General features: G+C 36.4%; 1 protein-coding gene across 8 annotated transcripts in view; it reads right to left on the reverse strand.

The window, feature by feature from the left end:
• Positions 1-16,017, reverse strand: part of si:ch1073-391i24.1 (receptor-type tyrosine-protein phosphatase mu) — a 217,712-nt gene that overhangs the window by 140,827 nt on the left and 60,868 nt on the right. The gene's annotated exons all lie outside the window — the stretch shown is intronic.

The raw sequence follows: 16,017 nt of genomic DNA on the forward strand, positions 1-16,017 counted from the left end.
ACACTCTGACTCACGATTACAGACACACACGGGTGAAGCGCACTAAACACACACACACACACACACACACGCGCTTTCTAGTGTTGTTGATGTTTATCCGTTCACACTGATCCTCTGACTCTCACGCTGGACATCTGTTTGCTTTCCTTACTGACACCTTCCTGAGTTTGGAAACACCTGCTGCTTACACACACACACACACACACACACACACACACACACACACACACACGACATGCTGACATGTAGCTGCAAACTTACTTATAGTTAGAAGAACGTCATTATTCATAATTCAGTCAAGTTTAATAACTGTGTCAATGAAGAGTGCAAAAGTCCTTCATTATGAAACAAAGTGGATAAGCAGATAACAGTGTCATTATTCAGATCAACTCAGTCCAACAAGAGCTTGTACTGAAACTGAACTGCAGAAACGACTCGCTCTGAACTTCTGAATGTCTTCTGATGCGAGTGGGACCTCTTTAAAACACCCTGATATATCCAGGATTTCCCGGACCAAGGGAACACGTCTCTATCACACACACACGTGATGAAATGGGGCACAAACCCTGTTAAACCTGGAGGCCTGACCTCACACTGCTGTCACACACACACACACACACACACACACACACACACACACACACACACACACACACACACACACACACACACACACACACACAGTCAGTCTGCACACGAGACTAATGTGTATAACTATCAGCTGCACGTCTGATTAATATATTCTAGAATCAACAACTTAAAGAGCTGCTATGGACACTTTATGTAACAAAATTTGTTGCTGCCTTAAAGGATTAGTTCACTTTCAAATTAAAATTCCCTGATAATTTACTCTCCTCCATGTCATCCAAGATGTTCATGTCTTTCTTTCTTCAGTGGAAAAGAAATGAAGGTTTTTGAGGAAAACATTCCAGGGTTTTTCTCCATATAGTGGACTTCACTGGGGTTCAACGGGTTGAAGGTCCAAATGTCAGTTTCAGTGCAGCTTCAAAGAGCTCTACATGATCCCAGACGAGGAATAAGAGTCTGATCTAGAGAAACCATCGGACATTTTCAGTGAAGTCAGCTATAAGGAGAAAAATCCTGGAATGATTTCCTCAAAAACCTTTTCCACTAAAGAAAAAGACATGAACATTTTGGATGACATGGAGGAGAGTAAATTATCAGGAAATTTTCATTTGAAAGTGAACTAATACTTTAAAATTAAGTTTAGTCAACTTGAAAGTTGTACTAAGTGACAATTTGGACATTTGAGTTGACTAAACTTAAAATTAAGGCAGCACGAATTTTAAGTTTAAACTTTTTTTAAACATTTGTAACAATTACCACTAACTGTACTTAATTTGTCTTGCATTGAAACATAAATATCTTCTGTATAAAAATATATTTTATATAATATAGTTATATATATTTATAACACTTATTAATCTTTGATAATAAAAATACAATGATCATATTTCACAGTGCATTAACTAATAACAGATGCAACTTTTTATTTTAATAATGCATTAGTAAATGTAGAAATGAATTAAGATTAATAAATGTTTTTATAAGTATTTTTTCATGTTAACTAATCGCATTAGATGTAATTTTACTGTAAAATATTGTAAAATGCATGGTTTTTGCAAGTAAAAACTATAATGTAAAACAGTAAAAGGACACATTACATATTTTTCATATAAATAATACTGTTTCTTCTCTATTTTGTTATCAGAAATACACACACACTGCTATTTTTGTCTTGTTTTCAAGTACAAATATCTAAACAATCTTAAATGCTTTAACAAATGCACTTAACAAAAGCAAAACAATTTTTTTAAAAGTTGTTTAAAGTTTAAAATGTATCAAAAGTTCATGATTGAAGCAAGAACAAATATCTGCCAATGGAGTCAGAAAAATAAAGTTAATTCCCCCCAGTAAAAACAAGACTTAATTTCGTATGTTTTACGATTTTTTATAAATTTGACCTGGAAAACAAGACAAAAATATCACGCAAGAAACCAGTGTACTAAATGAAAAATAAGATCTTTAAATGAAATGTATGCGTTCACAATACAGCAAACACTCTCATACATTGTGTAATTAGTTTTTAATCAACTCTAGCATGTCTTCCAGTGCAAATGATGTGATTTAAAGCCGTGTTAATCACTTCAGCACTGCTTCTGTGTAACGACCACTTCCTGTCCGCCAGAATAATTAGCCACCGTCTCCAGCAGCAAATTATAATGAGTGTGTTTTTTTGTGGCGAACACACGACTGTTTCCTCCTCCTTAACAATTGCATGTTCGGCCCAATTAGCCGCGGAGCTGGAGTGTCTCAGAAAGGCCAGCGGCTCCTGTCACAGGTCTGCAGGAGAATGTGTTTATTAGCACTTCAACAAGCTCAGCGTCTGATTGGACGAGAGACGATGACCCTACAACACCTGCTACATGTCACATGACTCACCATCACTCAGAACTCTCAATATGTAAAGACACATTTAGATTTATAATTAAATAATTGTTAATGCATTAGTTAAGATCAACAGGAGCTTGTTACTGTTTGCTAATAAAAATGCAATGGTTTATTGTTTGTTCATGTTAGTGCACAAACAAGTGAACATTAAGATTAATAAATGCCATTTAAGTATTGTTCACTCATTAAACATTAAACTATTACGACTGAAATAATTTAAACATTAAAATAAAATATAAATAAACATGTTGTCACAACTGAAATAATTCTACATCCTTTATTAGTCTAAAGTAGTTTCAACATTTACTAATGCATTTTTAAAAATTGTTTACAACATTAAAGCAGTAACGAATAATTAAGTAATTTTATTAACTTACATTGACAAAGATTACATTAAACATTAAATGTTGTAAAAATATTTTTACTGTCAGTTCATGATCATAAATACATTAAGTAATGTTTGCTACACATTGCTAACATTTTAGCATGTTGGTAGCATGATTTCTACGGTGCTAGCATTGTTTCTCACATGATTTAACACATTGCTAACATGTTTTGACATGTTTCTAACATAAATTAGTACATAGCATGATTTAACATGTTCCTAGCATGATTTTAACATGAATTAACATATATTTCTAGCATGTTTTAATATGTTGCCAGTATGATTTAGTGCAATGCTAGCATGTTTAACGTTTCTAGAATAGCATTTCTAGCATTATTTACGACTGCTAATGTTTTATCACACTGCTAGCATGTTTTAGCATGTTGCTTGCATGATTTAATACTGTGCTAACATGTTTCTAGCATTTATTAACAGGTTGCTAGTGTGTTTTAACTTTGCTAACATGTTTAACACATTGCTAGCATGTTTTAGCATGTTGCTTGCCTGATTTAGTACAGTGTTAATATGTTTCTAATGTTATTTAACACATTGCTAGCATTTTTAACATGTTTCTAACATAAATTATTACATAGCATGATTTAACATGTTCCTAGCACGATTTTAACATGAATTAACACATTGCTATATATTTCTAGCATGTTTTAACATGTTGCCAGTATGATTTAGTACAGTGCTAGCATGTTTCTAACATGATTTAACACATTGCTAGCATGTTTTAGCATTTCTAGAATAGCATTTCTAGCATTATTTACGACTGCTAATGTTTTATCAGACTGCTAGCATGTTTTAGCATGTTGCTTGCATGATTTAATACTGTGCTAACATGTTTCTAGCATGTATTAACAGGTTGCTAGTGTGTTTTAACTTTGCTAACATGTTTAACACATTGCTAGCATGTTTTAGCATGTTGCTTGCCTGATTTAGTACAGTGTTAATATGTTTCTAATGTTATTTAACACATTGCTAACATTTTTAACATGTTTCTTGCATGATTTAGTATGGTGCTAGCATGTTTCTAACAATATCGTTCTAGAATTTTGCAGCCATGTTTTAGCATGAATTAACATTGCATGATTTAACATGTTTTGAGCATGAGTTACCATGTTGCCAACATGATTTATCATGATTCTAACACATATACATAATACATGATTTAACATGTTCCTAGCATGTTTTCTAGCATGAATTGACACATTGCTCACATTTTTTCGAGCATTAAATATCACATTGCTAACATGTTTTAACGTTGCTAACATGAATACATTTCTAACGTGTTGCCAATTTGATTTAGTACAAGGCTAGCATGTTTCTAACATGTTTTAACACATTGCTAGCATGATTTAGCATTTTTCTATCACGATTTATTGTTCTTAACATATATATAGTATTATTTAACACTGCTAATGTTTTATCACATTGTTAACATGTTTTAGCATGTTGCTTGCATGATTTAATACTGAGCTAACATGTTTCTAGCATGATTTAACAGGTTGCTAACATGTGTTTTAACATTGCTACCACATTTTAACATATTTCCAGCATGTTTTACTGTTGCTAACATGATTCACCATATTTCTAATATAAATTAGTACATAGCATGATTTAACATTTTGCTATAACAATTTAGTATATGTTGTTAGCATGTCTTAACATGTTGCTTGTATGATTTAATACTGTGCTAACATGTTTTTAGCATGTTTTAACATGTTACTTGCATTTTTCTAACATGAATTATCACATTGCTAACGTTTTAACATTTTGCTAGCAAGATTTAACATTTTGCTATCACAATTTAGCATGTGGTTAGCGCGTTTATTGCATTATTTAACACTTAACATTTTAGCACATTGTTAGCATTTTTTAACATGTTAAAACATGCTAGAAACATGTTAGCACAGTATTAAGTCATGCAAGCAACATGTTGCAAGCATGATTTAGCATGTTCCTAGCACGATTTTAACATGAATTAACACATTGCTATATATTTCTAGCATGTTTTAACATGTTGCCAGTATGATTTAGTACAGTGCTAGCATGTTTCTAACATGATTTAACACATTGCTAGCATGTTTTAGCATTTCTTGAATAGCATTTCTAACATTATTTACGACTGCTAATGTTTTATCACACTGCTAGCATGTTTTAGCATGTTGCTTGCATGATTTAATACCGTGCTAACATGTTTCTAGCATGTATTAACAGGTTGCTAGTGTGTTTTAACTTTGCTAACATGTTTAACACATTGTTAGCATGTTTTAGCATGTTGCTTGCCTGATTTAGTACAGTGTTAGTATGTTTCTAATGTTATTTAACACATTGCTAGCATTTTCTAACATGTTTCTTGCATGATTTAGTATGGTGCTAGCATGTTTCTAACAATATCGTTCTAGAATTTTGCAGCCATGTTTTAGCATGAATTAACATTGCATGATTTAACATGTTTTGAGCATGAGTTACCATGTTGCCAACATGATTTATCATGATTCTAACACATATACATAATACATGATTTAACATGTTCCTAGCATGTTTTCTAGCATGAATTGACACATTGCTCACATTTTTTCGAGCATTAAATATCACATTGCTAACATGTTTTAACGTTGCTAACATGAATACATTTCTAACGTGTTGCCAATTTGATTTAGTACAAGGCTAGCATGTTTCTAACATGTTTTAACATGTTGCTAGCATGATTTAGCATTTTTCTATCACGATTTATTGTTCTTAACATATATATAGTATTATTTAACACTGCTAATGTTTAACACATTGTTAACGTTTTAGCATGTTGCTTGCATGGTTTAATACTGAGCTAACATGTTTCTAGCATGATTTAACTTTGCTAACATGTTTTTACCACATTGCTACCACATTTTAACATATTTCCAGCATGTTTTACTGTTGCTAACATGATTCACCATATTTCTAATATAAATTAGTACATAGCATGATTTAACATTTTGCTATAACAATTTAGTATATGTTGTTAGCATGTCTTAACATGTTGCTTGTATGATTTAATACTGTGCTAACATGTTTTTAGCATGTTTTAACATGTTACTTGCATTTTTCTAACATGAATTATCACATTGCTAACGTTTTAACATTTTGCTAGCAAGATTTAACATTTTGCTATCACAATTTAGCATGTGGTTAGCGCGTTTATTGCATTATTTAACACTTAACATTTTAGCACATTGTTAGCATTTTTTAACATGTTAAAACATGCTAGAAACATGTTAGCACAGTATTAAGTCATGCAAGCAACATGTTGCAAGCATGATTTAGCATTTTGTATCATGATTAAGTATGTTGTTAACATGTTTTAGTATTATTTAACACTGCTAACGTTTTAACACTGTTAACGTGTTTTCACATGTTGCTTGCATGGTTTAATATTGTGCTAACATGTTTCTAGTGTTATTTAGCACATTGCTAGCACGCTTTAACAGGTTGCTAGCATGAAGTTTACAGCAAGTCCGGAGATGGTTCAGTATCATGTGTAGTTTAGTTAAGGATTCATCAGTGTTGTGCTAAACTGACATTGGTAATCGTGTTCATGCAGATGAGCGCCGGCAGCAGATGTGCATGTGCCACGGGTGGGATAAAACACGGATCCTCCTGCCAAATTCAAGCTATTGCACGAAGACTGCTGACATGAGAGCGTATGAAATCATAACTTTAATTTGAGCTTGTCTACTGGTTCCTCACACACACTGTGCACACAAATTACCATGACAATCTGCCGGTGTAATACACACATCAGCGCGTCTGAAGATCACTAACGCCAGCGGATCTCAAAGAAACTCCCCACAGCTCTGACAAGGTGAAACCATTACCTGCTCAGACGCGCCGCGCCACTAATTTACTCAGAGAATCTGCGGTCCGTGAGGAGGCCGCGCGGGTTTATTTCGGGCGTCTTGGCACCTGATGCTTCATTAGGGCATGCTGGGATACCGGGTGAGCTTGTCACACTAATGGCAGAGCTAATTAAAAAGAGTCTCGGACAAGCCGGGCATCACACAACATCATTATGAGGAGAAGTTTCACATGTGTAAGAGATTTCTTAATAATGAGAGACAGTGCAGCCTAAAATAAAACGCATCTGTGTCATATTATTCAAACATCACAGAACATTAACGAGAAGAGTTATGATTAAAGTCTCTCTGTGTGACAGTGATCTCTCCGTCTGATTTAATAATTGCACATAAATGTGGTTTCAAATCAAACTTTACAATGAACTTGCTTCTGACAAACAACAAGCATGTTTACTAGATCCTAAAATAATACCTGTTCAAAACATGCACTGTCGTTTTGCTATGGTAATGTTATCAGATACCATGGTATGTAAAATGTAACAAATTAAAATAAAAACAAAAAATTAACTTATTTAAAAAAAAAAAAAAAGATGGCATGTTTATTTAACATTTATTGCATGTCATGTGAGCTTTAACGCACATCAGAGAAACATCAACATGCAAATGCATTGATAAATAATTCAAATGTAAAACGGGATGTTTTAGGTCAAAGTGGTTCAGCTGACAATAACGTTTGGGAAACGCTTTATTTAAAGTAAATGGGATATCGGTTTGAAATGTAATTGTGCATTTTAGTATCAATAGCTAGTATGAATTTCCATTCGAAGTTGCGAATTTAACTCATGCACATAATTGGAATATGGCATAAACATTTGCGAATAAAGCAGCGTTTCTATCCCACGTGTTCAAGAGAACAAAATCGTCACTTCCTGAAGCAAAATATCTAATAAAAATGCAAGTTGTTGCAATCAGGCTCGGACGAAACACAATAAACGCTGTCATGTGATCTTGCGTTCGGATGCTGCTGTTTGTGAACATAATCGAGCGGGACGCTTCTGGAGGAATTAAACCAAATCATTCTGATGACAGACTTTGACTCAGAACCACCAAACCAACATTTGAGATGCTGCGATGCGATTGGTCCGCTGGTTAGCGCAGTCATCCAATCACAGCCTCTGATGAGGCAACGTCATGTGCGTTTATTTAGGGATTTATTCGGTAAAAGTGTTTCCATCGTAGTTTATGCATGTCAGATAGCAAAATTTATCAGCCTCAATTGAGCACATTCGTTTTTTATGCGCATTTCTAAAATTTATGCGCATCTTGCAACATTTTTATTAGTTTTTGTTTTCTTTAATATGTCTATATAGATTATATTAAGTTTTTGTTTAATTATATTTAGGTATTTTAGTACTTCAACTTAAACAAAAAAAAAAGAGAAATGTTGCCTTTGCAGTTTTTTATATTTTATTTTAATGTTTGTTTTATTTCATATATATATATATATATATATATATATATATATATATATATATATATATAATATATATATATATATATATATATATATATATATATATATATATATATATATATATATATATATATATATATATATATATATATATATATATATATATATATATATATATATATATATATATATATATAGAGAGAGAGAGAGAGAGAGAGAGAGAGAGAAAAATTTCAATATATTGGCTTTATATATATGCCCCTTTTCATATACACTTTTTTGTGTAGGGAAAAGGCATCATATTCTGGCTACAGACAAAAACCAAGAACCGTAATGAATTTGTTTAATGCTTTTTTTACGGATTAGTAAAAGAAAAACAAAATGTTTTTTTTTCAAACTGGGAATATAGCCATTACATGAAGAAACAATCAAAGAACACCGAAGCGGTCCATTCAGTCTAATGTGAGTTAGGTTATATGCACTTTTGCAAACACTCCCGATAACGGTCTATACTGCAAAATGAATCTCTTACTTGCATGTTTTCTGCATTATGTTGTTTATGATGAGAATTGAAACTGAGAGTTTCAGAATTCAGTCAGTGCAGTGCATGCACACCTCTGATTGGACACTGTATTCCTAAACTCAACGAAAATGTGTGTGATTGGTTATAATGCTCAACACTGCAAACTACACACGTACAAAAAAACACTATAATTATGATATAACAAACAAATCTACTGTAAAAACAATGCTGCAATTTTCATATTTATAGGCAATGTTTCATATTACAGGTAGACTACTTTCTTTGACCCCCACAGCATCTTAAGTTGTTGTCCTTCAGGGGGATCGAGCCTTCATTAGTGGGCTCAGATCCTCCCAAACCCCCCCTTAATTCACACCCTGTGTGTGTATGTGTATGCGTCTCTATATATATATATACACATAGTAATAATTAACAGTAATAACCCTGATCATAAACCCTCTTGACGTGGATCACTTCCTCTGACGGACACCAAACTGTCTGACGCTAATCATCAAAGTCTATAGGCATTTACATTCATTACGCTGCGAGCGACGCTGCGAGCGGGGGGTTGTAATTTCCAGTAATGACTGGCGCTCATTATTCTGTTCACATTCAGGTCCTGAACCCTGTGAAAATCATTATGTGGTTGAAATCGGAATGAAGGGGCCGCTCTTTAAACTCAAACCCTCCAGGTCTCATTTGCTAATAAAACTCGGCGAGGTCGCACCCCGAGAAAAGGCCCGGCGGCGGCTCTCAAATGTCAATGTAGACAAGCCAATTCTCACATTGTGGCACCAATCAAAAACGCTCTCGCTGTGAGAGTTCGCCGGGCCGCGTGAGGAACCGTGGCCCGAGCTCAATTTCCACAGGAAAGAAAAAATGCAAGAAAAGACGAGGAAAAATAACAGTGATTGAGCTGGAGCTCGGCTTCTCCGGGCTGCTTTTGTCTGACTCGAACAATGAGGAAGGAAAAAAACTTTATCCATCCGTCTGTCTTGTAAATGAAAGCTGAAGAACTTTCATAAACTCTGAGGAGAAAATCCTGCGGAAAAGCTTTTTTGAGGACTGTCTTCTTTAGCCGTGAGCTAATTGGCCGGGGAACAGTCAGCGCCGGCCGTTTCATGATGCGATCAGCCGTTCTCCCACACATCCTACAACATTTTAATGACATTATCCGTGGCGCTGCGTAATACCATCAACCCCGTGCCATAAAGTCACCATGAAATGCCACCTGAAACCCGTTTAATTAATTCAACGTGAGGTGGCGCGTTTCCCAGCGAAACGGGACATTCAGCAAGGAAAAGTGCAGGACTGCGGCGATCGGGGATCGTGAAAACCGGCCGTGTGGAGGGACTGATGACGTCAACTGAAGCAAAAATCATTTCAGAGGCGTCATTTAGATGAAGGAGTGCAAAAAACTCTGTTCTTCCTCAGTGTTTCTGTCTCGTTTTCCAGCACAAATATCTAAACATTCTTAAATCAAATTGCATTTACTGGAGAAGAGAAATAACAACAAGTATCTGCCAATGCAGTCAGTTAACATGAACTACGAATGAACGTTGATTTTAATTAATGCACTGTGAACTAACATGAACAGTTGCATTATCATCAGCTAACATTATAGATGAATGAACAATGGAACAGATGCAGTGCTCATTGTTAGTCCATATTAGTTACTACATTAAAGGGGTCATGGCATGGGAAATCAAATTTTCTTTGAGCTTTTGACATATAAGAGGTCATCATACTATACGAATATCCTGTAAGTTTTAGAGCTGAAAACTTCCTTGTTAGTTCAATAAACGCTTTAATTGACACCAGACCCAGAAAACGACGTGTGAATCTATGAGGTCAAAGGGCAGCAAGCACCGCCTCCGCAGAAGAAGATCAACGCCTACTTCATCCCTGCCTGTTTAGCCCCGCCCACCATTCGCACATGACATGCAATAGAATAGGTAATATAGCCTAAGTAACACAGGCCTATGTGGTGCTTAAACAGATCGAGCTACCAAGCAATAAACATGCTGTTGAGAATTACAGAAAATTGTGCAGTGCGTGAACTCGACAGTAATGCGACAACATGTCAGTAACTGTGTTCATTCTAATGCCTGATCTGATATTAATGATTCATGTACAGTCACATGATCTTTTTCTGTGTGTCAGTAAATCAAACCAGCGACTAAACGCTCAACTTCATCTTGTTTCTCTTAGTAGGATGAACATAATCTGTTATTTAATGGTGATTAAATTATATAAAGAAAGCGATCAAAGAACGCTCCCTTTACAATCGCTGGAGCTGTCAATCAAACAGCGCGAGTTTATCAGTGACTGACGCGCAAAACTCCCGTTTTATTCAACGAATCTCTTAGTTATATCGCGTTTGCATTGTTAGTGATGATGAAAGCATTTGTTAATGTACAGAAATTGAGTTGCAATGACAAGATCACTGCTTTCATGCGCTCAACATGTCTGTGATCAGCTACAGTGTTCATCACTGCAACCTTTCATGCCACGATCCGAATATAATGTAACACTTTTCACGATTAGTTAACCTTAGAGCTGTAATAGTAAAAACACGCTACAAGAGAGAGTAATACTTGGATATTTAGATATGCAAAGATGTCAGCCAATCACAGCAGTGGGCGTTTACACTGAAGTCTCACAGAGACACGCCCTTTAAAACAAAGCGTTCAAATCAGAGGATAAAATAAGGGAAGGAAAAATGCCTTTTATTTCTAAATTATGACAATTTTGGATGTAAAAAGCACACTAACATTATAAGTGCACCCCAGGAAACATTATAAAACAATAAACCAACGCAGTTCACGACCCCTTTAAACAATGTTAACAGATCAGACATTATTGAAAAGTGTTTCCAAAATTTTTAATCACAGTGAACAAATTGCATGCAGTGCATGCCGGTAAGAATTTTAGTCCGAATTGCCATGTGACGTGTGGCTTCAAAGCACCGGGAGAGATTCGATATCAGCTGCCTGAGTCAGCCAGCACAGTTTGAGCGCTGATGACGATACAGCTGTTTCACGATTGGCTGGATTCCAAACGATTATTCCAAACGAAAGGATTATGGAGGCCACTGTGCTCTTAGGAACCTTAAGTGCAGCAGAAATTGTTTTGTAACCTTGGCCAGATCTGTGCCTTGCCACAATTCCGTCTCTGAGCTCTTCAGGCAGTTCCTTTGACCTCATGATTCTCATTTGCTCTGACATGCACTGTGAGCTGTAAGGTCTTACATAGACAGGTGTGTGGCTTTCCTAATGAAGTCCAATCAGTATAATCAAACACAGCTGGACTCAAATGAAGGTGTAGAACCATCTCAAGGATGATCAGAAGAAATGGACAGCACCTGAGTTAAATATATGAGTGTCACAGCAAAGGGTCTGAATACTTAGGACCATGTGATATTTCAGTTTTTCTTTTTTAATAAATCTGCAAAAATGTCAACAATTCTGTGTTTTTTTGTCAATATGGGATGCTGTGTGTACATTAATGAGGGAAAAAAAATTATATATATATATATATATATATATATATATATATATATATATATATAAGAGTGAAAAATTTAAGGGGGTTTGAATACTTTCCGTACCCACTGTATAGAGTCACATTATGACGCAATAGTCCGCCGAAAGACACACCTCTGCAGAAGAAGATCGTCGCCCACTTCTACATCATTGCCTCTTTATCCCCGCCCAAAAAGTCTAAAGTCTAAGTGACTAGTTAGAAGTCTTAAGACTTCTAACTATTCGCTACTTCAAGAAAGTCATTTTAGTATAAAATGTTTTTTTTTACAAACTAGCCTGTTATATTCAGAAGACTGAACAGAATAAATGACATTGTATCACTTGAACCTGTGCAAATTGAGTGCCAGTCACAGAGCTTCACAAAGCTTAATGACATTTTAAAACATGTTATCATCCATTATTTATTTATTTATTACCAAAACGTCTTTATTTTAATCTTCAAGACTCTTTTATGGTCACGTTGTCTCAGTTGAAGTAGAAGGACACTATTTTGTGTCTGCCCTATAATCATATAACCGTGTCTTTTCTGTCCCGTTTGACTTTCCTTCTGACATCACAAACATTCGCACAAAGTTGCAAATGCGGCAAACGCAATTAGCGTGTTGTGGCATCATGGTAATGGCTGTTTCCCGCGGGACGTCATCTTTAGCTGATGTGATTGAAGTTCTGATTTAATTCCTGCCGTCCTTCAGTCTTTATGACAGAATAAACGTCTCTGCGCAACAACAGGAGGGATGTTTTCCATCCGCAGGGGGGATGAAACACAGTATTACTGTATGCAGAACACTTAATTCAGTTAATGAGGCTGTAAAAACAAATAACATTCCAGACGAGGCTTCATTAGGAAAAAAGTATGAATTTCGCTGCTTTTGATCTTGAGAGACGAATATTCTGGATTTCTTAATAGGCCGTGTGAAAACGACTCCAAATGGATCTGCAGAAATGCAATCAAATTAGGTTTGTAAATGGAGCAGAGTAAGAGTCACGTGACTTCAGGGTAAAACACAGATGGGTCAGATCATGATGTCTGAAATGTTAAAAAAATATTTTCATGCAAGAATTTTCACAATCCTATAATTCAAAAGGCATGTAAAAAAAAAAAAAAAAAAAAACGAATTTATACTGTGAAAATTAATATTATAAATATGTATATATATATAGTATTTGGAAAATACTGTTTTTTTTCTACAGTACTTACTGTAGATTTATTTATTTTTTTAATTAATTTATTTTCATCAACGTTTTATTTATTTTATTTAACCTTATTTTTTTAATTTTTTCACACTGCCAGTGGAGTCAAAAAAATAATCTTGTTTTCCCCTTAAATTAAGATTATGATTTTGACTCCATCGGCGGATATTTCTTCTTGTTTTAAACACAAATTCACATTTTGACACATTTTTCAGAAAACAAGACTTAATATCTTCAGTCATTTAGTTTTTCCAGTAAATGTATCTTGATTTAAGAATGTTTATAAATTTCTGCTGGAAAACAAGACAGAAATACTGCGGAAAATACTTTTTAAATAACTGCATTCAAAGTATATCCTGACAAACTAGTTAAAAATATGCTGCAATTTAAAAAAAATAAATAAATTAATTAAATTTCAGTTTTATTCTCAACCAAGCTGTGAATAAAGCTCAAGCGTTTCAGTGCCGGTTCTCCAGTCTTTGGTCTCGTCCACATCTTCAGGCGTTCTCTTCTGACTGACGTTAACTAGTTCCTCTAAAGATTCACACACACATCTACAGGCAGGAGAATCATCATGATTGATTCAGCAGAACACAGAGCCGGATGGAAGAGAGAAACTAATTAATGAGAGGCAGAAGACCTTCATTCTTAACTTCTCCCACAATCCTTTGCTGTGAGACAGATATGGCAGCAGAGTCACATAAAACCCTCCACATCCAGAGACGTCACCCCCAAACGCAGAGACTACTAGTGTGATTTACAGTTTCCCTGATGAATTAAGATGCATAATTCATCATTTATTTACAAGAACTGAATTTGATCTGTTGTTTCAAACACTGGCCAGGAAAATGCATTTTGCATTAAGTTCAAGTGCAGCATGTCACTCAGATTAAAATGAGGAGGAGAAGAAAAAGGAGAAGAAGAGGAACAACAAGAAGGAGGAGGAGAATAAGAGAAGGTGAATATGAAGTAGGAGAAGAAAAGAAGAAGAAGGAAAAAATACAAGGATAAGAAGAAAAAGGAGAAAAAGGAGGAGGACGAAAAAGGAGGAGGAGAAAAAGGAAGAAAAGAATTAGGAGAAGGAAAGGAGAGGCAGGAGGAGGAAAACAAAAAGGAATAGAAGGAGGGGGAGGGAGGAAAAGGAAGAGGGGAATGAGGAGGAGAAGGAAAGAAGGAGAAGGAGGGAAAAAATACAAGGAGAAGAAGAAAAAGGAGAAGAAAAAGGAAGAAAAGAAGGAGGAGAAGGAAAGGAGGGGAGGGAGGAAAAGGAGGAGGGACAGAAGAGGAGAAGGGGATGGAGGAGGAGAAGATGGGGGAAAAGGTGGAGGGGAATAAGGAGGAGGAAAAGGGGTGTATAAGGAGGATGAGGAGGAGGAGAAGGAGGAGAAGAAGGAAATGGAGGAGGGGAATGAGGAGGAAAAAAATACAAGGATAAGAAGAAAAAGGAGAAAAAGGAGGAGAAAAAGGAAGAAAATAAGAAGGAGAAGGAAAGGAGGGGCAGGAGGAGGAAAAGGAGGAGGGGAATGAGGAGGAGAAGGAAAAGGAGGAGGGACAGAAGAGGAGAAGGGGATGGAGGAGGAGAAGATGGAGGAAAAGGTGGAGGGGAATAAAGAGGAGGAAAAGGGGTGTATAAGGAGGATGAGGAGGAGAAGAAGAAGGAAAAGGAGGAGGGGAATGAGGAGAAAAAGAAGGAGGGACAGGGGTGGAGAAGGGGATGGAGGAGGAGAAGATGGAGGAAAACGTGGAGGGGAATGAGGAGGAGGAAAAGGGGTGTATAAGGAGGATGAGGAGGAGGAGAAGGAGGAGGAGAAGGAAAAGGAGGAGGAGGAAAATGAGGAGGGGAATGAGGAAGAGGAGGAAAACAAGGAGGGAAGGAAGAGGAGAAATATTAGGAGAATAAGACAAATGAGGAGAAGAAGAAATAGGAGAAGAAAAAGGAAGAAAAGGGGGAGGAGAAGGAGGAGGAGGAAAATGGGGAGAGGAATGAGGAGAAAGGAGGGAGGAAGAGGAGGAGAAGGAGAAGGAGAAGGAGGAAGAGGAGTAGGGCAAGGAGGAGGAGAAGAATAAAAAGGAGGAGAAGAAGATGGAGCAGGAAAAGGAAGGAGATGAGGAGGAGGAGGAAAAGGAGGAGGAGAAGGAAAAGGAAGAGGAGGAGGAGAGGAATGAGGAGGGGGAGGAAAAAGAGGAGGAGAAGGAAAAGGAGAAGGAAAAGAAGGAGGGGAAGGAGGTGTATAAGGAGGAGGAGGAGAAAAAAGAGGAGATGAAAAAGGAGGAGGGGAAAGAGGAGGAGAAGGTGGAGGGGAAAGAGGAGGAGAAGGTGGAGGGGAAGGAGGAGGAGGAGGAGGAGAAAAAAGGTGTATAAGGAGGAGGAGGAGGAGGAAAGTGAGGAGGGGAATGAGGAGGAGGAAGAGGAGAAGGGAAGGAGGAGGAGAAATGAGGAGAATAAGGCAAATGAGGAGAAGAAGAAATAAGAGAAGAAAAAGGAAGAAAAGGAGGAGGAGGAGGAGGAGGAAAAGGAGGAGGAGAAGGAAAAGGAGGAGGAGAAGGAAAAGGAGGAGGAGGAGGAGAGGAATGAGGAGGGGGAG

Source organism: Chanodichthys erythropterus, chromosome 16 (assembly GCF_024489055.1).
Source record: "Chanodichthys erythropterus isolate Z2021 chromosome 16, ASM2448905v1, whole genome shotgun sequence".
NCBI lineage: Eukaryota > Metazoa > Chordata > Actinopteri > Cypriniformes > Xenocyprididae > Chanodichthys > Chanodichthys erythropterus.